The 7,376-nt window shown below is 33.6% G+C and overlaps 1 protein-coding gene across 1 annotated transcript in view; it reads right to left on the reverse strand.

Moving 5' to 3' along the window:
• Window positions 1-7,061: 7,061 nt before the first annotated feature.
• LOC107461432 (nuclear pore complex protein NUP160) overlaps window positions 7,062-7,376 on the reverse strand; it is an 8,456-nt gene continuing 8,141 nt past the window's right edge. Inside the window, exon 23 of the mRNA XM_052253283.1 lies at window positions 7,062-7,338. The gene's annotated coding sequence lies outside the window, so the exon portion shown is untranslated. The remainder of the gene's footprint in view (window positions 7,339-7,376) is intronic.

Here is a 7,376-nt window from a genome sequence, read left to right on the forward strand (position 1 = left end):
GCCTTCAGAGGGACATGTCTTGTGATACGGATCAAGTATATAAAATTTTCTATTTCTTACATCAGCTACCCATAGCCACCAATGCTCTGAATAGCAAATAGGTGCAAAAATCTGAAACATGTCCACATTGAACAGTGTTTTAGTTTAATTGGCACATAAGTAAAGAATTGTGATAAGAAGTTTTAGAAACAAAAACTTACATATTGATGTGATGCTAATTTTTTGAGGTTCAAAAACGGTATAAACATTGGGTAGACCTTAACCCTAAATGGCTTTGGGGTTTTAGGCTGTAAGAATTCGCCACCTGAATGATTTCCAATGGCCATGTTCTGCAACATTTGTGAAACACCAAATGAAATAATTAATACACCCAAATGAATACAAAAAATACACCCAAGGTTGAATTGAAGTACACCTTACCACAATATCGGGGGGAGACAGTATATTTCTTCTTGAAATCTTTTAATGTTTTGTTGGTTTAGGATCAGACACATGGTAGTCACAATCTAGAAAAAATAACCAAAATCAATTTACATGAATTGCAATTACATTTCATGATAAAATCATTAACGTTATTCTAATATTACCTCAGCTTCTATATGTGTATCAGCTTTCAGAGATACAAAGTGGATTTTTGACAAAATGAATCGATCTTGGGCTTTGAGGGTGCACACGGCATCATACTCATTAGTGCTTCCGTTTCCGTATGTCTTCACACCTGTCGCCCAGAGGTAACATTTCTCTTTCATTTCAGCCGAGATCTCGTTGCTCTTCAGAGGAGTTTCAAACTTTTCAAAACTTTCTTCGCCACTCTGCTTTTCAATCTGTGGACTTTTATCTTCTGCATAATCCAATGTTGTTTTCACCCCACTGTTTGTATTTTTTTCCACCAATTTCCCTAATTGTTCGATTAGTTTTGGTGTTTCAGAAGTTTTTGCCCTCTGCCCCTCTTACGTTGCTGCTTCTTCTTGGCTTGAATCCGTCAAGCCAAAGCTGAATGATGGCATCGAACCTTCTTTAGGAATGTAGGATGTTGTCCGTGCCATCATCATCAGTGCAGCAACGTCTTCTGGGGCTGGATTACTACGTGATGACATATAACGTACTATAAGAATAAGAATAGACGAATGATATTCAAAACCAAATTTTTCTTTGCTGAACTTACATTTTGGATGGAGCTGGTGGAACCGTGGGTGTGCTTTCATCAGGTTTTGGGGTTCTGTAGTGCTGCAGGATTAGATAAAACGAATCATATTATAAAAAAACCAGTTACAGATCTTATGTGAAGATATACACCCAAGTAAGTAAAATATACACCCCAACAAGGACAATATACACCCAAACAATAACCAAATATACCCCAATATTATTCCTTATTTTTTTGTTCTTTCTTCATTAATTTTCTCACTTGGAGACTTTGCAGGGGTTGGTTCAATTTCTGGCACAGGGGTTGTCTGGGACAGAGGTACATAAACTTGAATCGAAACTCTAAACAAGACAAAATAAAAAGTTAAGAAAGCCCGTGAAAATTCATGATTATAAGGTTGAAATTTACTTGTAAAACTCACATTGAAAGCGCTTCAGTTTGTGACTGTGTCTCTACGCGCACAACCATCATGTTATGTTCAGCTTGGTCATTGGCTGATTCTTCTACCAGACTCAACCTGAAATACACCTAAAGAAAGTCAAAATACAGCTGAAGCATTCAAAAGAAACACATGCTTTGTTTTTTGAGAACTTACGTAGTTGCAGTTTTTGCTTTTTTTCCTGCCTTTTTTTCTTGAATAAAACATTAAATAACTTTTTTTTCTAAAAAAAATATATACAGAATTAGAAGCAGAAGGTAATAAAAGATAAAAGCAACCGGTATTAGAAAGAGAAATTACATGCTATCCACCGGTTTGTTTATGTTGTTTTGATCTGTGTGTCCTTGAGACAAAGGATCATTCTCACTTCCTAAGTTCACCTCCGGTATTCTAAATATAGAATAGATATCATTCAGTAAAAATATCATACGGTTAAATCAGGATAACAAGATTTTATCAAATAAAGGTTCTTACGTTTCGGATAAGTCATAGTGATCTGCTGTCAATGGCAGCGGAGCTCCCTTCTTCTTGGAAAACCAAAACACCTTAGAATGCGTACTACACACCCAAAAATAACAAACCCCTGTGCAATAGCTTTTTTATTGGTTTTCTTCTTTTTTGATTTCCTTAAGAATTCTTCTAATACTTCAGTTTCAATTTTAGATCTGGCAGTACATGCATAAAAGAACATGTTAACAAATATAATTTTGATAATAAACGGTAATATAGCTTTACAAAGTATCTTACCCATCATATGATTGAGTTTGTTCAGGAGACAAATCCTCAACAACTTGCTTTCTCTTTTTGGATTTTGCCCTGGTAAAAAAAAAGTATGAATAAAAAAAAACAAAATAAAATTGATGATAAAATACTATCCAAAGCAGTGCTTACTTTTGGGGTGTTCTCTGAATTTTTTCTTTGTTTTTTGTTTTTTTATTGGTGATGATTCTTCGCTTCTGAAAGTTAATAAGAAACACTCTGTTAAAACATGAAATTTTGAGAATAAACGGAAAAGAAAATGATGATAATTTCAGAACATTACTTATCATTCGATTCAGTTTCTAAATCGGAATCCTCCTGAATCTTCTTCCTTTTTTTGGATTCCATTTTAGAAGGCAAACAATCATTAGTAAAAAACACCCTAAAAGTGATAAAATACACCCTAAAACTGACAAAATACACCCTAAAAGTGACAAAAACACCCAAGTATATTACTTACTTTTTGGCTGTTCAGGTAGGTTGTTTCCTTTTTGGTTCCTCTGAGTCTTCTTCAGTTTCAAACTCAGAGGAAGAATAGACTTCAGTTTCAGATGTATCACTCTCAGATGATGATGAACTTGCCTTTTTTTTTTCTTTCTTTTCTTTTTCCTTCATTTGTTTCAATTTCTCTTTTGTTTCTGCCATCTTTACAATTCCCTAAAACAGTAAAAATGTTAGTTAACAGCATCCACGTAAATAAAATATACCCAAGGTATTCTGTTCACTTATCATATGTCCATCCATTTCTGCTCTCATCCTTTCAACCAACTGCTCTCTGTTCCAGTTGGCAATCCAGGGTTGTGCAGGTCTTTCTTCTCCTTTCATGTCTTTGTTTTTTGACAGATGGAAATAGACTATCGTCAAGACAAACAGGCAGCCGTTGGTTGATTTTTTCTTTTTCAGATTGTAATTAGTTATGCCCTTGATGATGAAATTCAGCACATGGGCTCCCCAGTTGCCCTCCTTTATTTTGTCCATCTTAAAAATTGGAGCTAGGTGCACATGAGAGATTTTGTTTATTGTTGTTGGCAACAGGAACGCCATCTATATATAGAGGATGAAAATCTTCTTGAACATCAGACGATCCTGTTCATTTCCAACACCAATACTCATCATCTCATCCGTTAGATTTTTTAGAGTTTTTCCCTGGAATCTTCTAAAAATCTGTTTGTTCTCTTCAGAAAGTTCCTTATAACTGACTTTCTCAGGAAATAGATCTCCTACAAAAAAGAAAACAACTTACACTGAAAATCACTTGAAATACACTCAAACATCACTCATATACACCTCAATATCACTCATATACACCTATGTTTGTTTCTTGATTATATGATAGCAGAATAAGATATTACGAAGAATGGAAATATAGAAATTTTTCTGTAATGAGTTACCTGATGCGTTAAGGCCAAGCGCAGCCCCTATTGTGCTGGGTTTAACTCTAAACGAACCGTAACTGATTTTGAGTGTGTTTTTCCCCAATTTAAAGGAGTTAGCCAACTTCTTTAATAGTTTGTGATGCACCCTCATTGGCGAGATGTGCATCAGTCCACCAAAACCTAAATCCCGAACAATTGCTTTCTTTTCCTTGCTCATATTTTCAAATTTTTCACTTAACAATTTGGTTGCACACTTCAAGTCTTTGGTTTGCTGTAAACAAAGCAAAATTAGAGTCATTAGAATAAGATATATTTGTATTAGGAAAAATTGACTTGTTCTAAGACATATATTTGTGCTTACATTGTATTTTTTTCACCTTAGTTTTTGCTTGCCATTTTTACTGCAATGAAAAAGAGATGCTGTCGATAGATAAAAAATACACCGAAAAATCAGAGACATACACCCAAATATCAGCCCATACACCCAAATCCAGTCCCATAACGATTTTGTTTTTTCAATTAAACGAAATTAAATCAGTTCAAAATCATATTCAATTCACCCAAACATCCATAAAATGATACTACAAGGTCAAGCCCAATTAGAACATTACCAGTTAGACTTCAATACTCCTATAATATATATATATTTTGGATTATATGACATTATATGAGTTCAGAAATATATTTAAGTTCAAAATGCCACTAGAAGCAACAGTCGCATGCCAAGTCCGAGATATACACCCGACAATCGGCCATATACACCCAAAAATCATTTAGAAGAGGAAGAGTCTTTCATGTAAGCATGCACAAATCTACTTAAAAAACATGTAAACATCCACAAAACATGTACCAAAACAGATCAAAACACACGTTAAAGCATTCACTAGAAGTACGCGAAATAGCGTAAATGAAGAACAGTGTCATCAGAACAGTAATATGAGATCTAAACCAAGAACAGTGAAACAAAGAGAGAAATACTGACGATATAGTTCTTCGATTTCATATAACAGAAACGTGAAAAGCTTAGAAGAACAGTAAAACAGTACCTTGAATAATGTTTCTTCCTTCTTCCTGGTGATTTTTTATGGAGATTTGTATCTTTTCTTCTTGATTCCTTCTACTCTTCGCGAGGAGTTGGAACGTTTCTTCATAATCGTAGTTTGTTTCGAATGTCGCTTGAATCCTGACGGTTTGGGTTTTGATTGACGAAGAAGAGGAAGAGTTTGTCATAATGAACGTGTTTTGGAAAAAACACAACGGGTGATTAAGGCGCGTACGTTGTACGCTCGATTCTAAAGGAGTGGTGCGTGTGGTTTTTTTTTTTGACTTGGGCCAACTTGTATAGCTTGTAAGCCAAAAAGACTTATATATGTAGCGGGCCCATTTTCCCAATAGATTGGTTCTATGAAAAAAATAGATTGTTTAAATTTAGTAATCAATTGAGTCCGTATATTAGAGAAAAATATGTTCATCCAATTGATTGGATGATTCTTCCAATAAATTATTTGGTTGAAAATTACAATTTCTTACGAATTAAAAAAATATATACATGATAAAATACCAAGAGTGTCCACGATCCCAAATCGATGATCGCAGAGGGTGCAAGAGATTCATAAAAACAATTATAATTATAGAAATTAGATAATTAAAAAATAACTTGATGATAGATTATAAAATTGTTAATATTAAGATTGAAGATATAAAGTTAGGATTCCAAACTCAAAATAAAATTAAAAAATAAATTAAAAATAGATATTCCTATAATATCAAATTTTAATGATAAAATTTTAAAAATAAAATACATAATAATAAATTAAAAAAATTAAATAAAAATAGAATTTGTTGATTTCATTATCTGGGGTCGAATTGTTAGTAGAACACTTTGCTATCAAATTGATGGGAAAGTGAATAAGAAATTGCTTTGTTGTTCATCAATTCACGTTTTACTTGTTTTATATTGTCATGTTTATTTGTTATGGATGCTGGAGCATAGTTACTCTTTTGATATAATATGCCGTCGGTATTTTTCCAATGTAGCTGTGAGGGATGAGCATTTTAAGACCAAATAACACAAGAAGCGGTATGATACTTTTGCTTGTGTTTTCCTATTCTTTGCATCCTTTGATTTGGGAAGAATAATCCTACTATTCACTGGTGAAGAATCCCCTTTTATAGTAATGGTTATGGTGATTAGATTGAATTATTGGTTTTAGTTTTTGTACTACTCTTGCTTTGAAGTGTTCTGTTCTGTTCTGTATGAGTGTGTTTAATCAGCCGAATGACTTTGATTAATGCTCACCTACGTTAGTGTATATACTATTACACACACATAGTTCAGCTTTCCCTATATTGATGATCATGCTATATGCAAAAACAATAATGCTACCAGCCTCACACATTCTATAAACTAGTGTGCTTTGAATGATATCGTTTCTTATAGAGTAAACTACAACAAATCTATCTGAGTAGAAATTGTATTTTACTCAGCTTTTGTGCAGTGTAAAACAAATGGTGGGTCCTGCCCCTCATACTCAACTTGATGCTGAACTAGCAGCTGGAATGGGAATGCCAGACAATGGACTAAAATTGATGTCTATGTAACTTATTTATGGGACTAATCAAATTTTGAGCCTTGTGTAATGAGATAGGATGCTAAGTTAATGTATTATGATGCTATAGATGTTATCTTTTTTTTTTTTTTGTGGTCAAGTGGCCCCCAATCCTAGACACTCCATTAGATTGGACAACTCCTAATCTTAAGTACCACACAACATACCTACACACTCCTCACACACTTGTCAAATTTTTTCTCCTCGATTAAACTTGGTAGGATGGGAAATATGTCATGTGAGCTACAATTCATTGGCATATAGATGTTATCTTATTTTTACGAATATATTGATATGTTCTTGTTTTCTGAAGAGGTTGTTATTTCATCCCTTTATATTTTCATTGTTAACCACAAAGCTGTATCATCTGGATTACCAAAGCGATTTGACTTATACTGTGCTTTGGCCACATCTGTCGAATAATTTAATTTCATTTAACTATTTTTTAAATTTTAATAGGTAATTGTTAAAAAATACAAATATTTATGGATTAATCAAATCATCTTCCGTATATTGCTTACACGTGAACATAATAAGGTTTCATCTAATTTTGTGCAATGACGAACTGACAATCTATTTGACAACCTTATTCACGATTTTTCTTTAGACAAAGATATAAACGGCATACAAATAAAACGCATAATTGTGTAACCATCTGAAGTAAATGCAACTTTGTTAAAATTTTCACGTTGATTTAACACTAGTTAAGTAAGGTTACGGCAAACAAATACTGCTATTCGTTAATTTCAGTATTTGCAGACTCTTAAAGGTACTGTCTCCTTTCGCCTCTCATTTACGACAATTTCTTCTTGCCATTTAAAAGCTTAGTCATTAATGTTCAAAGGATCGTTTCAAATTCCCAATGCATAACGAAAGCATGGGATAAAAAAAGGATGCACAATCATTCACTCTTCATTCTGTGGTGAAAATATCATCCTCTTTCTGCCATGATTTCATTCATAACATTGGAATATTGTGTCAAGGCTCTGCTTGCTGTGGATTACGCGTCTGTTCAACCGAGAAATTGTAACTCATAGGAAAGAACT

The sequence above is a fragment of the Arachis duranensis genome, chromosome 8 (assembly GCF_000817695.3).
Source record: "Arachis duranensis cultivar V14167 chromosome 8, aradu.V14167.gnm2.J7QH, whole genome shotgun sequence".
Classification (NCBI taxonomy): Eukaryota; Viridiplantae; Streptophyta; class Magnoliopsida; order Fabales; family Fabaceae; genus Arachis; species Arachis duranensis.